Below are 23,597 nucleotides of genomic sequence, written 5' to 3'. Positions count from 1 at the left end.
GGAGGCTTAGGAGTGTACAGGATTTAGGTAGACAGATGTTGGATAAAGAAACTCACTAGTAATAGAGTAGTATTCATGAATGTATAAATGCAGAATGAGGAGGTCCATTTCTAGAACAAGAAGTCTAATAAGCTTATATGAACAAAGAACAAATGCTTGAAATATCTTTAGAATGACATGACAAAATCAGTTTAGAGAAGATTTTTAAAGTGCAGACACACTGGATTTAATGGGATGAAAAACACAAATTAACGAAAGCTTTAGAGCAATTTAATTATATAAGAATTTTTCTAAGTTGTTCTGCCTTTTTAAAAAATAGTATAGCAATGATAAGAGAAATTAGAATCAGGAAAACTAGGTATGAGTTTGTGGTACCTATTTCTATTCAAAATGATGATAATATGTACTCAGATACTAACAGTGGGAATAGAGAAAATGAAAATACTTAACTCACAGAAAAACAATAATATGGCGAAGACTAAGTATCAGGTCTAAGATTGACAGAACAGAAACTGAAGCAAATCACACTGTGACTCTTCCCTGAGAGTTTTTCTCACCTTAGCATTTCAATATGAGTAAAATCTAGTTAAAAATAACATTACTAGTAACAACCATAAAAAACAAAAATCCTTGCCAAAAAGAAAACCTGATATGTATGTATTAAAAAGGGATCATTTCTCTGTTCTGGCAATGAAGGAAGAGTTTCTAGAGTGATATTTATAATGTTCAGATATCATATACCTCATTTTTAGCTTCAGTTTAACACTTTCATTGTCTGACTACTTCAGGTACTAAATAGGATTCAACAACATGGAGCCCTCAAAAGTCTGTTGTCTGGGCTGATTTTGCAAAATTGTTCTCTACTAGATATACTTCTGAAAGCAGTTGTCAAGTCAAACAAGGCTGTATTGGCTGCAAGCTTTTGAAAGCAAAAAGACAAACATAAAATAAATAGTTGACCTGGCTCAGCCTTACAGTGAAGGAAAGCTATGCATGTCAGTCAGATCATCAGACATTCTTCCTGGAACAAATGAAACATAACAGGAGAAGGGAAAAATAAACACTGAAACCTGGAAAGGGTATAAAGACCAAGATAAAAAATAAGACACAGTGGAAAACAAAAGGCAGACACAGCACTGTAGAAAAGCCAGATCCATTTTTATTTAGTAGAAAATTCAAGCATTCATTTCCCCTTCTTTTCAAGTTGATCACCTTAAGGCCATAATGGTTCACAGAAACAACCCAAAAAGCACAGGAGAACAAAAGGAACATCTGATGGGGAAGGGAATCAATGAAGACAAGCTGGTTTAACTTTGAAGAATTATTAACCACCAGAAAAATCAAAATGCTTAAGAAACAAGGAGATGTAAGTCAAAGAGGAGAGTGTGAAAGATTTATTTTTAAATCCAGTTGACATGCCAGTTTACCCAGCCAAGAACTAAGGTAATAGCTTAAAACATCTTGGGAACTTTTCTATGAAGTATGGTAAAACAAGAATAGAAAGGGCTTGCCAACTCTGTAGGTATTCACATACTTATTGAATTCCTAATTACCCAAAGGCATCTTTCTTTCTTCTTCTTTTTTTTTTTTAATCTGATGTTCTTTGTTCACTGCTGCTAAAAAATTAATATCGCTTTAAAAGTCACACTGACTCTATGATGGATAAGGTTGGAAAAAGAAATTCTTTCTAATGAGGGGTTTCAAGTTTCCTTTAAATGACATCTTTTATGAAACTAAACAACTAGCACTTCTTACTTAGAAACAAAACCTATGGTTATTTTCCACTTATTAAAGAGATTTTTGAAAATAATTTAATCACAATATAAATCCACCAAAATTATAACTTCATATTAACTTATGTAAGCATGGCAGACATAGCTGGTATACATACTTGACTCTGAGATAGACAGTGTGCTAAAGATAACTAGAAAATATGCTTCCTCAAGTTTCCTACTACCTTTTAGGGTTATTAAATAATACATTATATTATAATTTTAAGTTATATAGCATTAATTTTAATGTTTTGGTGGACTATAGATACAAAGATAGACAGCTACACACACACACACACACACACACACACACCACATTAAAAAGTATCCATACTACATCTACAAAATACACACTACATCTATAAAATATTTTCTTCATCTCTTTGGTTTTCCCAGTGATCTATCACTTCCTCTGTAGGGATGAATGATGTACATTTTCCTAAATCCAAGTATTTTAAGTTGGGAAAATATTTGATTATTCCTCCAGTTTTCCCTCACTACATTCCCTGCTCCACTATCCTGAATAAAGTTCCATCTCTTCTGGGTCTCACGTTCACGTCTACCACACGTACCTTCCTCCTACTACTCAGTATAATCTACTAACTCATAGTCACTCCCTTTCAGTGATGCATTGTCTATCTTTCTATTTATCATAACACCTGTATCATGTGGGTGACATCATTTTCCACATGGATCACCCACACACCATGGTCATCCACTTGAGTAGAAATTTTCCCTTTCACTGTACTTCAGCCACATCCTTCTATGGCCACAAACTCGATTTTGTCAAATACCTCAAGCTGTTACACCTGTAAAATAATAAATCTATCTATGATATTGTGATTTATAATGTCAAATATGTATTTGGTCTTCAACCTGTTTCTGGCACAGAGTTCCTAATCCCCCTGGAATTTCCTGTGAGGAGAGCTTTAATGGTGTTTTTATTATGTTAATGAGGTGACTTCTAGACAACACTTAAGCTTAGGACCTGATGACTAAAGCAATCAATTTTAAGATTATAGGATTGGAACTTTCAACCCCAACCCCTCTCCTACCTTCAAGGAGGGGAGAGAGGCTGGAGATTGAGTTTAATCACTACTGGCCCATGATTTAATCAAACATATCTATGTTATGAGGTCTCCATAAAAACTCTAAGGGACTTGGTTCAGAGCTTCTGGGTTGGTGGAGATTTGGGGAGAATTGTATACCTGGAGAGAGCATGGAAACTCTGATCCCTTTCCCCATACCTTGCCCTATGCATTTCTTTATTTGGCATTTCTTTATCTTACTAATATATTTACAATATATTAGTAAAATATAGTAAGTAAAATATTTATCTGATCTCTGTGAACCATTCTAACAAGTTAATTGAACCCAAGAAGGGTTCAATTATAGTCAGAAGCACAGGTGACAACCTGGACTTGCCATTGGCATCTGAAATGTGTATGTGGGTGAGGGAGAGGGGACAGTCTTGTAGGACTGAGGCTTTCATCTGTGGAATCTGACTCTATCTCCAGGTAAGTAGTATGAAAATTGAGTTAAATTGTAGGACACCTAGCTATTGTCCAAGAATTCCTCAGTGTGAGGAAAAAATAAACCACTCACACATTAGAATTAGTATCAGAACGTTACCAGTCCAAAGTTCCTGTACCAGAAGCTTCAAAAAGCCCAGGAAAGCTTTATTGACTGAGAAGGTGCCAACAGAGAAGATGGGAGCCCTAGTGGTTCCTCAAATACATCTTAGGAAAGTATAGAGTTCATGCTTCTTTTATGTCATGGGAATGGAGAAATGGGAGGGGCCATTTTTGTAAAACTCCAACAGACCACAGAAGTCCTCTGATAACTAGCATATCTATATGCAAGACTAAGCAGGAGAATGAGCCTGAAACCCATAGGAATTAGGCAGGCTTGAAAGAGGGAATCAGGGAGACCTAGCATTTCACTGTTGCAGGAATTGTATTATCCACTCCACTCTAACTAAAATTACACATCCTTTGGTTCACTTAACTCAGTTACTCTTTTTACCTTTTCTTCTACCTAATAATCTCCTCCAGTCCCTTGATAGCACTATTATCTTATTAAACCATTTTTCACTTTTTAAAAATTCTGACCTTATGATGATATCCTTATTGATTCTCAGGTGATGATTTGTATTCTTAATTCAAAGACAGTAAGGAAGTAATCAAACAGAAAAGCCTTCATCTTTCTTCCATCAAACTAAAACTCTTGCATCTTCACTGTTTTTTAATGGTTCTCTTTTTGTCAGCTTCCATGTCCTTCTGTCTGATGAACTTTTACTCAGACTCTGGTCAGGTCTTATTTTTGATATCTTGACTTCCCTCAATTCCCATAGGATTGGAGTCAAGTGCTCTTTTCATTTATTCCCATAGCGTCTTATATTTCCTCTTTCTTTCAATATATCTATTGACTTATTGCAATTGCATATTAAGCTAGATGAACCCTTCACTCAACCAAGCAGACCCTAGAATATTCATTTGTATACATACACATATGTACACATACATGAATACAAGTATATGCATGCATACACATATAACATATACAGACATGCATACATATGTACATATAATTATACAGTTTTTCCTTTAGTTAACCATATACAGTTCATTCTCAGTATGAATTGTCTTTCCACCACTTTATGAAGTCTTTAGTCAACATAACACCTTAATATTTTTGTAGACATTTTTAGTACAGTTTTAGATTTATAGGAAAATAGAAAAAAAAAATAATAAAGTTGCCATAAACAGAACATCCACTTTACCTTATTAACATCTTACTTTGATATGGTACATTTGTTACAATTAATAAACCAATAGTAATATATTATTATTAAAGTTCATAGTTAAGATTTCCTTAGTTTTTACCTAATGTCTTTTTTATGTTTTAGAACCTCACCCAAGATACCACATTAGATTTAGTTTAGTTTAGTTTAGTTTAGTTTAGTTTAGTTTAGTTTAGTTATGTCTCCTTAGGCTCCTCTCAACAGGAACAGTTTCTCAGAATTCTTGTTTTTATGACTATGGTAGTTTTGAGAAGTACTGGTCGGTATTTTTTAGGGTGCTGTGCTATTTGAATTTGTCTAATGCTTTTCTCATGATATGACTAGTGTTGTGGGTTATTGGAAGGATTATCAGAGAGGTAAAGTGCCATTTCCTTACTTGGTAGAGGGGTAGATAATTACATAATTTATGACTATTAGTGGTGACCTTGACTCCCCAGCTGAGGTAATGTTTGCAAGGGTTCTCCACTATAAATTTACCCTAACCCTGTTTTTCAAGTTGTGCTCTTTGGAAGAAATTAACTGTGTGCAGTCCACATTTAAGAAAGAGTTGTTATGCTCTTTCCTTGATTATCTATATAAATTATTTCAAATTCTTCTGTATGGGAGATTTGCCTCTTCTCCCTAATTTATTAATTGTTTTAATCACATAGTTATATCACTATGGGTTCACAGGTATTTATGTTTTCCTGTGGTTTATAATCCATTACTACTTTATTTTATTGTTCAAATTGTTCCATCTTTGGCCTTTGGAAGTCCTTTCAGTTGGATCCTGTGCTCTTTGACATACTCTTGTTATTGTGTGCATATGGTGTGTGTGATTGGTTGTGTTTTGTTTTCTTAAACACTTTGTTTTTTGACACTATGAGATACTCCAGGCAAATCTTGTATATTCCTTGCATCAGTCCTAGAATTTGACAATTCTCCAACGAGCCTGGTTTCGTTTATTGGAGGATGGTATTGAAAACTAAGATTTGTGTGCTAGGTATGATCATTGCTGCTATATATTTGTTTCTTTTAGGCCTTCTCAGTTGACATAGTAAGGAAATATACATTTGTATACTAACCTTTGTATGGTCACATATCTATATGTATTTCTGCATGTAACCCTCTGTATTTATATTAAGCTAAACGTGAATTCTTACTGATGCTTCCAACACTAGCTCATTACCACATGGATCATTCTAACTCACTCCCTTTACTTACCTGTAGATTCACACTCCAACACTGAAAAACCTGGCTCCCACAATCTGCCATCCATTTCCTGGAGTCTGCACCTGCAATATACGAGTATGTGTATGTCAGTACAGAATTGTCAGTCTTTACCCCTGTAGAAATAAACTGTATCTACTAGAGGACAGTCCTCCTCTGCTGTTGCTGTTGCCTTTGTTCTCACTGACTCCACCCATTTCCAGATTAACAAGAAACACTCCAATGTAATCATTTCCCCTGCAAATAGGGATTGATTATAGAGAGCCCTCTGGGTGTATTTGAAAAGTATCCCTACTCCTGCCAGATGCATCAGGGTATCCCTTTTTTTTTTCTTTTTTGACTTACTTCCATGAGAACCCGGTGAAGTTCATGGAGATAAGATTCACAAATATATGGAGGTACCCTAAGACTGAGGCCCCAGGATTTTCTCATTCTCAGTCTAGTCCACACTCAGCCTCCAGTAAATTGTCAAAATTAGCACCAAGTGTTTCCATCCTTTAAGCTGCCCCAGCAGCTTCTGCTCCAGTAAGCTGATCTCCGCTGTGATTCTCCCTATTCACATGCCACTCAAGCATTTGAGGCGGCAGTTTGATGGTTTGGTGGATACAAGAAAATTAGTTGACTTATAGTTTTTCAGCTTTTTTCTTGTTGTAAGGAGAGGAGTAATAACTTCCAAATTCTGATTTTACATGGTGCAGATGAAGCCAGAAGTTCTTCATATGATTTAAAAAAAACAGCTAGACTAGGTAGACTCTCGACAAACCCAGATAAACCTTTCTTCCATCATCTGAAAAAGCCATCTGAAGAGTGCTATGAATTCCGCTAGTGTCTTACCATCTATCTCCCCAGGCCAAAAATTAGGATCCTAGTTTATTTGTTTTCCATGTATAATAATGAAATAAAATGCATGATGGTAATAATTTTGAGGTAAACACACTAACAAAATGAATGAAAGCTGAAAGAAACAGAGAAGATTGGGAAAAATACAAAGCTGCTGCAGCTAGCAAACATAATCCCAGGTTATCAGTTTTTAACTGTGTTAAGGTAATTCACGGTCTTCCATAACCATTATGTGGACCCTGCCATGATTTATATATTTCCACAAATGTAATAGTTGAAGTGTATAATTACAAGCTCAAGCAAAATAAATGAAAAAACAACAACAACAACAACAAAAAAGAAACCTATGTCCAGTGCATTCATTATATGTAATAAAGTAGCAATGCATCTAATGTGTTTTAGAGCAAGCCCCATACTTAATCAACTTAACTTTTAAAAACAAATTGGGATTTAAGTGAGTGAGCTTCCATGTCCTGGAAAAACACTTATATGGAACACCTCAGTTCACCAGAGTTTTCAGAAGGTGAACTGTTTTTTGCATATTATATCTGTGAACTATCTGGTACAATGTGTAATTGTAGCAAGAAGCAGCCATGTTAAAAGAAATATTTTTCTTAGTACTCAGGTAATGCTATTATGGGGAAATCTCCATTAAATATCTTGACTACCTGCATCACGTAGGAATTTGGTGAATAGTCACCTAAATTCTTCTCAGTGAGAGTGAAAACAGCACTGGGCTATTCCCAGATGATAGATTTTCTTTTAGGTATATGAAAAACTATTTTATTGTTAGCGACAGAATCATCTTTTACTCTTTGTGAAAGTGGCAGAATAATAAATGCTTGCATTGTGACCATATCTTGTAGGTATTTGTTTAAAACCAATATGAAAGCAGTAAGTCAGTCTTGCCTTGTGAAGACACCTCTAGTATGTACTTGCACTGCTTATAAAACTGATTCTGGATCATCACTGGAAGAGCCTTATGACTGACTAATGGTTCTCGCTGACCAGTAATTGATCAAAAGATTTTTTTCCAGATTACACACCAACAAGGCATTTTAGTACAGCAGACACCATTTATAGAGCTTATCATAGTTCAAAGGTATACTTCTCTGCCTCAAAGTCTGGCCTGATGTACTTTAGAGCCTGAGAAAAAGAGTGACATTATTAAAATGACACTTTCAGGAGATGATTCTTGGTGCTGCTGGGTGTGATAGATTAGAGTAGCAGAAACTGGTGCTGCAGAGGTTAGAAATGAAGCACTTTACAGACATTTAGATTCAGGCTGCATTTGGCGGGATGAGAGCTCGGCTTGTAGCTAAAGGAATGCGGACCAATGAAAGTTCACGTAAAAAAAATAAGCAAGTCTTGGAGATACTCTGAAAATCGAAGGAAAGAGAATAATATTTACTTGCCTTCTTACTGAGTAGAAATGTCAGTGATCATGAGTTTGGGAACAATTTTACACAAGAAATGAATTAGCTGTTGTCTGTCTGAATTAGGGATGGGGGATATTTTCTGAAATAACAAATCCTTCATGATGGGAAGATAATGAATGTGTGCAGAAATGGATATCTAGTGGGGTGTGAGTGTGTGTGTGTGTGTGTTTGTGTGTCAGTAATAGCAGTTAAAGTGCAATGCTCAGGGCAAACATCTTGAAAAGCCTTTTTTCCAAAAACACCACCAGCAGTTGGAGTCAGTTACTCCCTTACAGGCTTTATTGAGCTCAACCAGGAATAGCCCTATAATCAGCCAGATCTGAAAGATGCTCCCTGAGAAAAACAGGAGTGAAAGCAAAGAGGATGGGTGTTTTTGGAGAATGATGATATCACACAAAGTATGAATTATTCCCTTCTCTTGTGTGGGTTTTTCTATCCATAATTAAGTGAAGGAGGATCCAGGAACATCAAATGCAGAAATTAGAAAGGCCTGGAGAAAAGAAGATAGTAGGATAAGATAAATATAGGAAGCCTAGTTAAATATGAATTTCAAATAAACAATAACATTTTGTATTATGAAGATGTCCTCTGCAACATTTGGGACATGCATATAATACTACACAGTAGTTATTATTCATCTGAAATTCAAGTTTAACTGGGCACCCTGCATTTTTATTGTCTAAATATGGCATCCTGAGTGATAGGCACCTTGTTTCCTGGCTGGGTTGCTGCTGAGTGACACCACGTTCAGTTTTTTCCTGATATTACCACCTGGCTCATCATCATGGGATAATTTTTTTAAATGCGTTACGAAAGGCTAAGAGTGTGGTACAGTGTTGAGGCAGCTCAATGAACCAGTTCCACATTTTTGAGACTTTTGTAAAAAGCTAGATTATCTTTCCACATAGAGCTGGATGCCTGGCAAGAGATTTCCAAGAGTAGCAGTATCTCAGAGCAGAACTTGTACAAGTTAAAGGTAATGTGCAATGGAATCTCCTGGGGATCTTGATAAAAAGCAGAATTTGATTCAAAAGTTCTGAGAAGGGGCCTGAAATTCTACATGTCTGATAAGCTCCAGGTAATTTCTAAGGCTGAAGTCACACTTACCACACTGTGAGTAACAATGCACTGGAGTAACATCTAGAGTCCACAGTTTCACTCTTAAAATTTGAAGTCTGAAAACGTGGTCCTGTCAATGACCTCAGATTCTGGTGATGTAAAAATACTCACCTAAATTTAATCAAGCAAACAAGACTAGTATAAGAATCCAGAATGCTACACTATACCGTGCTCTTAATACATGTTTTTTTATTTGAATTTAACTAATTTATTTGAGAGGAATTATTGAAAGGGAAGTTACTTTGAATGAACAAGGGAAAAGGGAGGTGGATAGTCATAAAATGCATTAAATCCATGGAACAGTAAGTCTAATAAAGCATGTCTGCAAATTATCATCTATCTGGGAACCTGATTGTTCATTATGCTGGAATCTATGTGTTTTTTAATTTATGAGTGCTGAAAATCCCCTTCCAAATACTTGTTTTCTCTCTTATTCTTCTTTCTCCTTGATGGTCGTATCCATTTCGTTGACTCCATATTTTTCATGTTAGCGTCATAGATTTAGCTAGTGTGTGTGTGAGAATTTCAGCTTTTGCAGGTGGGTTGTCAGTCATTTGATATGATACATTATAGGCTGGTTTTATTATCTAACTTCTCAGAGATTTGGGAGCACAGATCTTTTCAGTTGCTTAAATTTTAGTGCTTGCTTTTACGGTACACATTGTTTTCAGACTTTTTTTTTTTTCATATTCAAAACTCAGCTTGTTAATTCCCCCAACATCCTTCCTTTGATACACAATAATCGACAAGCATCACTAGACTGCTTCTTCCCCTAATTCAAAATACAGAATTTATTTTCAGCTCTTCTTTTTTCCTCCAAATATTATCTACTCTATTAACAATCCTTTCAATTCTAACTCTAGACCTCGTACTTTTAGACTCATTCCTATTTCCACTAGTATCATTCAGGTCTTATGTTCAATAGATTGAAAATAGCCATCTTGTTTGCCTTAGCCAAAGTGTGTGTGTATGTCTGTGTGTGTGTGTGTGTGTGTGTGTGTATCTAAAGAGAAGCAACATAGATATATCCCCAACCTCATGCATGATAACATTTATGAAGCCAGAAGCTCCTGCTGCCTCTAACTCTAATGTTCCATAAGGGCTGCCATTCCACAATTTCAAACACTGTCAAGTAATTAACACTTATGAGACAATAAAGGCTATAAAAATCACCTCTACTCTTTTCAATTGTTGTTTCAGATAATATTTCAGATGCTAACATTAGTTCAGTTGCTTTTATAGGTCCCAGGTCAAATGGTAGAAAGCAGATGCTTCTTCCTAGGTGTTAGGCTCTTAGAACTCTTTCCAACAATAAAATTATATTAAATATATTGATGAAGATCTAGAATGTCATTCGCTCAGCCATAACTTTGTTAAAACAGAATTTATGGCAAGATAAAGCATCAGGAAAAATTTAAAATATTATTCCTGAATTGAAAACAAGTGATACAGAGACGGCACATTCCAAGGGATAAAGAGAATAAATTTCAAAAGGCTGTCCCTATACCATTTATATGTTTGTACTACATATGTGTATGTGTTGTGTGTGTGTGTACATATATATATGCACACACACACACATATACAAACATATGCTTACACACGGTAGTGTGGAATACTTAGCCCTATTAGAGCTTCTTGCCTTCTCAAAGTTGTCCTCTAGCAGAGGGTGGCGTTTAACAATGCAATCACCAACATTATGTCATGGAAGACCATTAATGTCAGCAAGATAAATCTCATTGTCTTTTTGTAGTCACTGTAAAGAATGTTACCTTCCCAAACTGCCTGTAGCAGGATGGATACTGATGCTGTAAAGAGTGGAGGGCAACTAAAGGCAACAGGAAAACAGGCCCAGGAAGAAGGAATTCCAGAGGCTCCGGGGGGAGGCTGTATGTGCACTCTAACGTGCATTTGTTCATTTTCACAACAGGCACTTCTTTTTCTTGCTCTGGCATTTTTAAGTGGAATGAATGTCCTTGGCAAGTGCACCCAAACATATTTAGCCAGAAGAGGCAAGAGGGATATATTCTGTCATTAGAGACTCCTCTGTAATGATGAGAAAACCTACAAGTGCTGGAGTTACCAGGAAATGGGCTTCAGCTCCGGGATTCAGGCAGCTGGGCCGTTAGACACAACAGTCTCAAATCATGCATGTCCTCTAAAACTGTTCCAACAAAGTACTGCCTGGAAACTCAAGGCCTTTCTCTTGGAGACTTGGATAACAACAAAGACAGACTTGAAATAAAGATAAGTGTTCTTATGGGTTTGAAAGACTGAGCTGAAATGGAAAGACTATCTATCCCATTTCAACCACATAGAATTGGTAGAAAAAAATGCCACTACCAGGAAAACACTTCACATATAAAAATATTAGTCAATCTCCATAGTGGGAAATGAAAGTCCCAGTGGAAAGAAACAAAAAGTTAACTCCAAGTCATAGAAGCAGAGGGGAGTTGAAGCTAGTAGGTACACAGAACAGATAATCATCTAACTATGATCTCAGTGTTTACAGGTGTGGGGACATAGCCAAGAATGCAGTTTGCAGGCTCTCGGCCTCACATGGAAAGGTGCTGGCTCAGGTAGTAAATGGCCATCAACTGTAATTGGATGGACATCAGCTGTGGCTAGTTGGCTATCAGCTATAACCAGTGAGCCATTGGCCACTAAGATGACTGCTGTGGCTATGCTAACAGAAGATGGGGGGCTAGCAAGAAGATGGTGGCTGAGTTAGCAAGCGTGGATTGCAGGTAACAAGTGGGGTGATTGGTTGGCAGAGAAGCATACAGCAGGTTGCAGACCATGTGGATCCTGTTTCCTGTGTCTCCAGCCCAGCCACCAGTGAGTCTATAGTGGCATGACTCCCGTATCTATGGCTCTGTGGGTGTTCCTTTTTGGCCTCACCATGTCCTGCATTCTTATATGGGGAGCATGCCACCCCACATGACAACAGGTTCAGAAAGAAATCTCATGTGCTCAGGGAGCTAGAACATAGGAGGGCCCTTCATAAAGGTGGGAACTATAAAATGTTGTGTAGTCTGTCAGCGAACCTAGAACTCTCTGCTATTATATCTGGGAATATATTACAAAAGTATGCCACTTAGCTGGGGCAGGAGACAAAAAAGCCTCTTGCCAGAAATCTGACCCAAATTATTAAGGATCTGAATTTTAAATAACTGTGAATGGTATTTAAAATACCCAAGCTCACATGCTTTTGACACTCATTGTTAGTACCAGCGTAGTTGTGCCAGTTGTGTGCAGTTGTACCTTCACTGAACTTGGTCTCAGCTATGTTACCTTGTTTCCCCCAAAATAAGACTGGGTCTTATGTTAATTTTTGCTCCAAAAGATGCATCAGGGCTTATTTTCAGGGGATGTCATCCTGAAGAATTATGGTAGGGCTTATTTTCCAGTTAGGTCTTATTTTCAGAGAAACACCGTCTATACCTCTTACTTTCTGCTCTGAGTTTTGTCTCATGGAACACCTGTGAGACCTACTCAAGCCCTTTGCCTCATACGCTTGGAAATTGAAGGGAATTAACACCATAAGGGGCAACCATTGATCAATTCAGAGGAAAAGCTGATGTAGAAATACTCTTTGGTGTCTCTTACACGCAAGTTTGATAGACTGAGCTAATAAAAATGCCAGATACCAGTTAAATTTAAATATTATATACAAGTAAAATTTTACTATAAATAAATTTTATTCAATATTGAAACATACTGAAGTTGTTATTTGAGGGTCAGACTTAACTGTGTTCTGTATAAAACCCTGATACTACTTGATTGGGTAATTCTCAGACACATTCTAAATGGCTCCTCAGATTATGCCCAGAGGGCAAAGTCCCAGTTCCCCATAGTCCTGAGCGGCTTGGTAAGAGGTCTCTTAATGGCTTCTCTTCATTCTTATTTTCTGGCCAGTTACTCATTCCTGTTCCTAAGGGATCAGTTCTCACAAATAAAGCAACAGCACACAGAACTTGTTTACTTTGAAGTAACTGTAAAAAGGGCACTTTCAGCATGGGATTCCAGAAGTAGAACACTCACTGGAAAGCAGCAATCGGGACCCCATTGTTGGTGGAAAGTGGATTGGTGATTGCTATAGATTTAATGTTTGTGTCTTCCAAAATTCAGATGTTGAAAACCTAATGCCCAAGGTGATGGTATTAGGTGAGGCCTTTGGGGGTGGGTAATTAGATCATGAATGCAGAAACCTCATGAATGGGTTTAGAGTCCTTATGTAACATGCCCCAGAGACATCCCTTCTACCCTTTTGTCATTTGAGAACACAACAAGAAATCTGCCACCAGGAAGAAAGCCCTCACCAGACCATGCTGACACTATGATCTCAAACTTCCAGCCTTTAAAACTGTGAGAAATAAATTTCTGTTATTAAAAGCCACCCGGTCAGTGATAGTTTATTATAACAGCCCAAATGGACTAAGACAGTCATAATTCTTAGCATCAAATAATAGAATGAGTAAGATTCTCACACATAATGAATCGGGATCAGGTACTAGAGAAAGATGAAGATATTGAGAGATGCACCATCTCTCCAAGACCTGTGTAGTTAGCCAACTTTGTTAATGGATTGAAAATCCAATATTTGTTAATGGCCTTGAAAATGAAAAACAAACTACAGGCCAACTCAAGGAATGCTCTAAGAGACGTTTGTGTCTTTATATCTATAATTGTTTTTGTTGTTGCCGTTTATGATGTAAAATAGTAGTCAAGTTTCATATAATCCCATGAAGAGAACCAATTTCTATGGTTTCACTTACTGAGAAATTTATCATTTTTCCATTGATTTGCAGTGTCACCTCTGACATATATTATTTCCATATATGTATGGGTGTGAATTTGGGCTATTAAATCTGTTCTATTTGTTTTTCCCTAAACCAATGCCATGCTACTGTAATTATTACAGTTTAATAGTAAGCATTTTATCTGGTAAAGAAAGTGAGCATTACCATGTTTTGCTTCATGAGGGAATATTGGATATTCTTAAAAACAATTCTTCAGATTTTGGTTGTCATTGAACTGAATCTGTAAATCAGTTTGGAAAGAATTTTATCTTCATGATATTATACTTTGCAATCCATAACCATGCTGTGTTTGTCTATTTAACTAGGTTATTTTTAACTGTTTCTCAATAAAGTTTTATATTTTCCCCATAGATGACTCCTACGTACGTTGTGAGATTTCTTTCCAGACATTTCATATTTATTATAGTATTGTAAATGGTATCTTCCATAATTTCATGCATTAACTGCTTATTGCTAATTGGGGAAAAATAAATAGAACTCTATTGATTTTGTATTTAGCATCCTTGGTAAACTTTCTTATTATTCTAATAATTTATCTATACATCCTTGGATTTCTTTGTATATAATCATATTATCTTCAAATAGATACAGTTTTGTTTATTCCCTGCAATTTCTAATACTTGTAATTTTATTTTCTTGACTTACTTTACTGCCTAGGATCCTCAGTAAAGTGCTCAATAAAAGTAGTGGAAGTAGGCATTCTTTTCATATTCATGATGTTCAATGGTCCCTCACAAATACGATGTTTGCTGTAAATATTCCACAGATACACTTTATCACATGATTTTCCCTTCTAAATTCTCTATGGGTTTTTATCTTAAATATATTGAATTTTCTGACACTCTTCTGATTCGATCAATATAATAATTTGATTAATTTAGTCTCCCAGTTTATTGAAATACAGTAAGTCTTTCTAACTTAAATAACCCTATAGTCAAAATTATTAAAATGCCAAATATCTCCAAATAGAACTATAGATAAAATGCAATTCTAATAAAAATTCTGGCATTTTGGAGAAATGCCAGACATGATGTTTATAAAATGCCTAGAGGAATGCACTTTTTTCTGCATCCTTCATCTCCAGGTAAGCACAGATGCACTTTGTCTCCCTATAGATTAATTTACTTTTCTGGAGTTTACATAAATACAATCATATGTATGTACTCTTTTTTGTTCGAATTCTTCCAAAAAGCATAATTATTTTGATATTCATTCATGTTATTGTGGGTATGAACAGTTCATTTATTATTTTAATGTTAATAAACTTTATTTTTTAGAGCCATTTTAGGTTGACAGAAAAATTGAAAGGAAAGTACAGAGAATTCCCTCATCCCCTGCCATACACCCCCTAACCCACCACATAAGCTCAACATCTCTCACTATTGATATCCCACTCCAAGTGATACATTTGTTACAATCGATGGACCTTTCTTAACACATCATTATCACTCAAATTCCATAGTTTATATTACGATTGACCCTTGGTTTTGTATATTCTCTGGGTTTGCACAAATGTGTAATGGCATGTATCTACCCTTGTAGTATGACACAGAATACTTTCACTTCTCTTAAAAATTCTCTGTGCTCTGCAAATTAATTCCTCTCCCCATTAACCTCTGGCAACCACTAATCCTTTTCCAGTTTCTATAGTTTTGCCTTTTCCAGAATGTCATATAGTTGGAATTTTACAGTATGTAGCCTTTTCAGATTGGATTCTTTAACTTACCAATACATTTTTAAGCTTCCTCCGTGTTTATTTTTTAATAGCTTGATACCTCAGTATTATTTTAGCATTGAATAATATTCCATTGTGTGGATGTATCGTAGTTTATTTATTTACTCACCTACTGAAGGACATATTTGTTGCTTCCAAATTTTGGCAAGTTCGAATAAAGTTGCTATAAACATCTGTGTGCAGGCTTTTGTCTGCACATAAGTTTCCAATTCATTTGGATAAATACTAACAATCACAATTGTATGAGAAGATTATGTTTATTTTTTTTTAAGAATCTACCAATCTAACAAAGTGACTGTACAATTTTGCATTTCCGCCATCAGTGAATGAGAGTTCATGTTGCTCCACATTCTCGCTAGCAGTTGGTGGTGTCAGTGTTTTAGATTTTAGCCATTCTAATAGATGAGTAGTGGTATCTCATTTTTTTAATTTGTAATTTCTTAATGGCATATGATGTTGAACATCATTTCTTGTTTTTATTTGCTTTCGGTATATCTTCTGTGGTGACATATCTACTCAGATCTTTTATTCATTTTTTTAATCTTTTTTATTGTTTTCTTATTGTTTAGTTTTAAGAGTTCTTTAAATATTTTGGATAACAGTCTTATTAGATGTGTCTTTGGCAAATAGCGTCACCCAGTCTGTGGCTAGTCTTCATATTCTATTGACATTATCTTTTGCAAAGCAGAAGTTCTTAATTTTAATAAAGTCCAGGTTATCAATTATTTCTTTCATGGAACCTTTGGTGTTGTATACAAAAAGTCATAGATTTTCTCTATAAAAGAGAAGGTCATATAGATATTTTACTATGTTATCTTCTAGGAGCTTTATAGTTTTGCCTTTTACATGTAGAGCTGTGATCCATTTTGAGTTAATTTTTGTGAACAATATAATATTTGTATCATAACCCTTCTTTTTTTTTTTTTTGCACATGGATGTTCAGTTGTTGCTGTATTGTTTGTTAAAGAGGCTCTCTTTGTTCCATTGTATTTCCTTAGCTCTTACATTTAGGTTTCTGATGCATTTTGAGTTACTTTTTGCATACAGTGTGATCCAGGGATCCAACTTCTTTCTGTTTCCTGCGAGTTATTCGTTTCTTTTGCATCTTAAACTTTTACCTGATATGTTTTCTTCTGTCTAAAATAAATTCATTGGATTTTTTTCTTATGGATATCTGTTTTTGGAGAAATCTGACGTTTGCTTTGTGAATTTTCTATTTTGCTTTAATTCACGGAAAATAATTTCCTGGAGTCAAGGACTCTCATTTGGCAGTTAAATATTTTTTAAGCACTCAATTTTTTTTGTCACCCCTACCTCTGGCAACCAGTGATACTTTTACTATGCATATAATTTTGCCTTTTCCATAATATTGTATAGTTGGAATCATATAGTAGATAGCTGTTTCAGATTGGCTTGTTTTACTGAGCAATATGGATTTGATATTCTCCCATGTTTTTTTCATGATTTGATAGCTCATTTCTTTTTTTAACATCATTTCATCTTTATTTTTTCCTCTGTTACAATTTATTTTATTTTTTATGTTTTTCAATTACAGTTGGTAATCAATATTACAATAGTTTAGGTTTCAGCATAGTGATAAGACACTTATATAGCTTACAAAGTGAATCCCCGATAAGTCTAGTACTCCCTGACACCATATATAATTATTGCAATATTACTGACTATATTCCCTATGCTGTATTTTACATCCCTATGACAATTTTGTAACTGCCAATTTGTACTTCTTAATTCCTTCACTGTTTTTCACCCAGGTGCCTAACCTCCCTCCCCCCTGGCAACCATTAGTTTGTTATCTGTGCTATGAGTTTGTTTCTTCGTTTATTTTGTTTTTTAACATTCCATATATAAGTGAAATCGTGGAATTTGCCTTTCTCTGTCTGACAGTTCACTTAGCATAATACCCTTTGAGTCTATCCATGTTGTCACAAGTGGTAAGATTTTGTTCTTCTTTATGGCCAAGTAATATTCAATTATATACATGTACCACCTCATTTTTATGAAGTCGTCTATGAAAACACACTTTGTTTGCTTCCATATTTTGACTATTGTAAATAATACAACGCGTATATATTTTCAAGTTAGTAATTTGGATTTCTTTGGATAAATACCCAGGAGTGGAGTTGCTAGGTCACAGGTAGTTTTATTTTTAGTTTTTTGAGAAAACCATTTTCCATAGTGGCTGCACTAATTTGCAATCCCACCAACAGTGCATAAGAATTCCCTTTTCTCCACATTTTTACCCACACTTGTTGTTTGTTGAGTTATTAATGATAGCTATTTTACACGTGTGAGATGATATCTCATTATGGTTTTAATTTACATTTCACTGATAATTTGTGGTGTTGAGCATATTTTCATATTTCTATTGGCCATCTGTATGTCCTCTTGAGAGAAATGTCCATTCAGGTACTCTGCCCCTTTTTTAATTGGATTGTCTCTTTGGTGTTAAGTTATATAATTTAAATATAAACACCTTATCAGATGCATCATTGGCAATATCTTGTCCCATTTAATAGGTTGTCTTTTCCTTTTGTTGATGGTTTAATGGTTGACTCTTGGTACAGTTTGTTTATTTGTGGTCATAGAAATGAACTGTATCAGCACACACTTTAAGTGACTTCAGGGTATAATGGCATGCTTATACTTATGCAATATCGATATATAAAATTATTGTTTTGAAAATATGTTTTCATGTTCATAAGGTATGCTGTAAAGATGATATATCTTGCAAGCATATTCTTCATATTTAGTAATTATAGTACATCAAATTATAGTATGTATATTTTTAAGTGAGGCAGTCCTAGTACATTAAATGCATTTTTAAAAGAAAATCTAAACAAGTTTATTTACTTACTATAAGCATATACACTACAATATATATTTCACATGTCAGAGATGAAAAAGATTACATGCTTCCAAGTTCAGTAGAGTTAACATGAGAAAACAATTGTAATACTCAGAAAAGTAGTTTCTCAAAGTTAAATTATCTGTAATTTCTAACAAAATTAAGTAACTCATTTCATATTGTTTAGTTATTTAATTATCCTATAGAAATAGGAAGTCAGAAAACGAGGCTGAATCAAAGCAAAGAAAGATTTAATTTTTGTCTTATAGTGAGGCATACAGCTTGTTGTTAACAATAAAAACTTTTAAGCCACATGCTACTTGTGGTTTTGTCTTAAGCTAGAAATTAGAAGGTGTTAATTAGAGTGTGGGCTGCATATAAAAATATACTGATCTATTGTAAGCATGCTTAGATAAAGACCTATATTGAATTGAAGTAGAAAAAAACTCTGTAATAGTCATCAAACAACCCAATAAGTAATTTACCTTAGTAACTTTGTTTAGTAGGTAAAATGCTTGGTTCACAGATTACTTAATCACAATTGATATACTCCTTTTGTGATAAAATTAATTGTATGTGACACAGGTGACTTGTGCACCAATATTAAATCATTATTTCATATTTACCAGTTGTTATATTTTCAGCACAAACTTATTTAGGCCTTCTCATACTATCTTCACATTGGAGAAAATTTCAAGAAAACAAAGCACAGAAGTTTAGCTCTGCTTTAAGGCAGGTTTTGTAATATTTTGGCTCACTTGTTAATAACTTGGTAAACTAGCCTGCAGCAGTCATTGTTACTTTTCTTGAAATTATATAATGTGACTTTATCTTTGTATCGGAGAAAACATTTTTGAGAGTAGCATATTAACATACTAAATTTTATCTCAAATAGGTATCACATAATAGTAACCCTCTTACTGCTGAAAAATTAAATGGAAGCAGAAAAGCACAGATAATTTTGTTTTCTTAATACTTTAACTCGCATATTCAAGTCTACTAATACTACTTTGATATTACGACTGTTTTCAACAGTGGTATAATTGCTCCTGGATAGTTAAAAAAAAAAATCCTGACTATAAAAAGTGAAGTTAAACATATATTGCAGAATTAAAGACAATAAATATGAGAGAAACATATAGAGAAAAATTCATTACAATGGAAAACTTTTTTTCTTTAATGGTAAGGTAAATTATTTTAAATTACTATGAAAACTTTAGGCCTTCTAATAGGAATGGCAAAGAACAGAAATAGAGAGTACAGAGAGGCAATTTTACCTGGCTTTAAAAATGGAATAAGCCTTAAAATGATTTAATTTCTTTACCCTTTTTGGTTTCTTATTTCTGTATGCATTTCATACATCTCATTTCTTTTTACTGCTCCAATTCTTGGAAGCTTAGAATGTGCTATGAAAGGAGTGAGAGTACAGGCATGCTACATGAATATTGGATTGAATGTGAAAAGGGATTCCTAGTGAAATGGAGTTGGTTACTTTGCCTTATTTTCAGAAAGATTTCTTTTTTTTCCCCTGTCTCTTTCATAACTATCTTCTAACCATCATTCCTGTAAAATATCCATACATTTTGCTTCTTAGTAAATTTTCTTTGATCTCAGTCGGTTTTGATATAATTGTTGCTTTCCCATAATTGTGCTCAGGGAATAAAAAAATAATAATAATAATGGTGGATTAGTTTAAAAAGCTTATTTTTCTTTTACATACAATATTATGTTCCTTTATGAGTTCAAACTAGGTTAGAATATGGAAATTAATTTAGTTCCTCATCTAATTCAGGAAACATAATAATCTCTTTAACTGTCTCTCTTGTTATTGACTAGAAATTAACTAAAAATGGACCTGGACAACACATTATTAGATTCACACCCAGAACAGATTGCAAGGAAATACATGTCTTCTCAGTGATGAATGAGAAGCACTGCTTATTATTCTGCCAAGGATTTGCCATGTCATTTGTTGAAAACCCCTGTGTTGACATTGATCTTAATTGGTCCCCCGGAAATGCCAAATCTTCTTGACATAAGATTGAGTTATAGCCATCACCAATCATCTGTACTCTAAATATTGATGTAACATTGCTTTGCATTGGAGTTTAAAATTAAAGCAAATATGCAAGATATGAAGTAGAAGCAGTAAGAGCCAAATACAAGTTACTAAAGAATTCTGTGCCTGCGAACAAATATGACACACAGAGTTGAGTGACATCTTTCTTTAAAATTGTAAGAATAGTTATTATAGTTCCAAGAATATAAAGCAGTTTCCTATGGTTCCAAGCTAGTAAATTTCCATGGTGAGGACCGAGGAATTATAGAGGCAGATACTATTAAATTAATGATGACAAATACTCTCTAATTTTTAGCACTTATCTTTAAATACGTCAATGACCCTATTGATTATGTTGTATTATTTCTAACAGCATTTACTTGTATGGAAAAGGTGAATTTTTACAGAATATCTTATAGAAAAGAAAAAAATATATGAGGAGAGAAAAATCTATGTAACATCTCTCTCGTGAACAATGGATGATTATATTCCAAGTCATTTTTGCTCCCAAAGAGCTACTGAATTTAGGAGCCTATAAATATACTTAAAGTGTCTTAGCAGGCTTGTTTGTTGTACCAAGAAAACGTTTTATGCAAAATGTTTTAGGTGACAAAGATGAGATAGGAAATTCTAAAAAAAAAAAAAAAAAAGTTCTTTTTATTCTCTCTTTGTTCTTCTCTATAACGTCTAAAATCAAAGAAAAAGTTATATTTTTATAAAGTATATTTTATATAGAATACAGGATGTAATGATAACAATAAGACCTATCAACTTTGAACTGAACTGAACTCTCATGTTTCAGCTTACTTAATCTTTACAACACCTGTTATCATGCCCATATTTCACAGAAAACATATGCATCATTGAGGTTAATTAACTTTTCCAAAATTGCAGATTTAATAAATATTGAAGCTAAATTTCAAACCTAAGGAAACTTAACATAAAAAAAAGCCTGTGCTCATTACCATTCTGTCTAGTCACTCAAGAGCTTATATAATTTTGCAGTTCCACGGTTCCACAGAAGTGAATACCATTTACACCTAAACACTGCATTTCTTTAAAAATAAGTGTTCACACACTTTGGAAAATATGTAGAATTTTTTTTTATATATTTAAAGAAAAATGAGGTTGGAATGGTTAAGTGCTTTGCCTAAGGTCACACAGCAAGTGGCTAGCAAAATTTAAATGAAAATACTAATTTAAACATATCTAACAACAAATATTATAATTTATAATATACACATTATTTGAAATATCTTTCCTGCTGGGGGCATTTGATTAAAAAAGACAAGGAAGATTATAATCAAATTATCTATTTAAAGTACCTTGCCCTAGAGAGTGTATAGATTTAATAACCTAATATCACATCCACTGGAAAAATATGACTTACGATTTTTGTACTGGAGAACAATTGCTGTTTTATTTTCTGTTCTTAGTGAAGAAGGCAGAATATGAAACACACAAAAAAATACTAACAATGTAATTGCCTACTGATATTTCTGTAGAAGCCATTCATTAGTCCTTTTAAGAAATCACATATGAATCTTTCAGAGTAGAACTATATCCTAATGTTTCTGTCAGAGGAATAAGTTAATCCCTGCCTTGTAGGATTTTTCTGTAGGCAACCACAACTAGCAGACAGTCTGTCAGACAATAACTAGCAATGTATTTATAAAATAATTTTAATTTCATGTCTTCAGGCTTGTTTATTTGATGTCTTAGGCAATATATGCATGGTATTTCCTCGACAGTATACGATTTTTTTGTGTCATTAAAATTGAAGAGAGAATGTCCTTTTATCAGTTTTCCTTTCCCTACTCTCTGGAACATAAAAAAAAAAAAAAAAAAAAAGACCCCATTTTTCCTCTCTAGAATTCTTCAAAATCCTTGCTTTGCATTTATGAAACTCTTTCAACATGTTCTATCTATTTTGGAAGGTTATACATTTCCTCCCATTCTCTAAATGTTCTTATGTTTGGGTCTTAGTGCTACAGCTCTGAACAATTTTAAATGTTACATATTTTTTTTATTTAAGTCAGTTTTACAATATTGAAAGAGGCTATATCACACTAAAAATTTCTGAACATTTTTAATAAAAGTTTTATTTTCCCTGGAGAAGTACAACACACTAGCTTAGTTAAAAAGAAATCAAGTGAAATGACATCCCTACCATTATGATAAAATTGAAAAATATTTACTATATAAATATAGATAATATTCATCAAATGAGCTGACTTAAATGATGGTAAATCAAAGATGTCACATACATAAGTTCCTTATTTATATCCTTAATAAATGCAACAGTGGAATAGCGGCCAATTAAAGATGTCACAGAATTCTTTGTTTTGCTTTGTTGTTTTTTTCATACGGTTACCAAGAGCACCACTACAAATCACAATATTAGATGCTCCCAAGTGGTCAATATTTTAGGAAAGCACATAGCGTTAGAAAACGAGTCCTGGAACAAAAGATAACCACAGCAGTGATTCCTGGCAGAGGCAGATATGACATGGAGTTAATGAAGCTCAAGCTTCAGTTGTGATTACATGATCATATATTGTTAACAAATAAAAGCAAAATACAGAGGGTGCCAAAAAAATGTACACACATTTTAAGAAAGGAAAAAAAAAATTGTATTAAAACTGTAATGCTCAATATATACTGATAAGAAAAGATAACAAGTCATGTGTATACATTTTTTTGGCACCCCCGGTATATCTGCACAGTTTACAATGTATGATAGGTTTGGATTGTTTTCTTGAAGAGCACTCTCAAATTGTACAAAATTCAACCCCCAAAATTCAGGTTCCACACTTGACTTCTTGACATATAATCTGGGATATGAAAATTACATGTTTCAGTAACATAGCAACAGAATCACACACTCTTGGCAATGTGAGAAACATTAAAGCTCATCCATTCAATTTCACAA

Source organism: Rhinolophus sinicus, linkage group LG01 (genome assembly GCF_036562045.2).
Source record: "Rhinolophus sinicus isolate RSC01 linkage group LG01, ASM3656204v1, whole genome shotgun sequence".
NCBI lineage: Eukaryota > Metazoa > Chordata > Mammalia > Chiroptera > Rhinolophidae > Rhinolophus > Rhinolophus sinicus.
Note: the sequence above shows the minus strand (reverse complement) of the source record.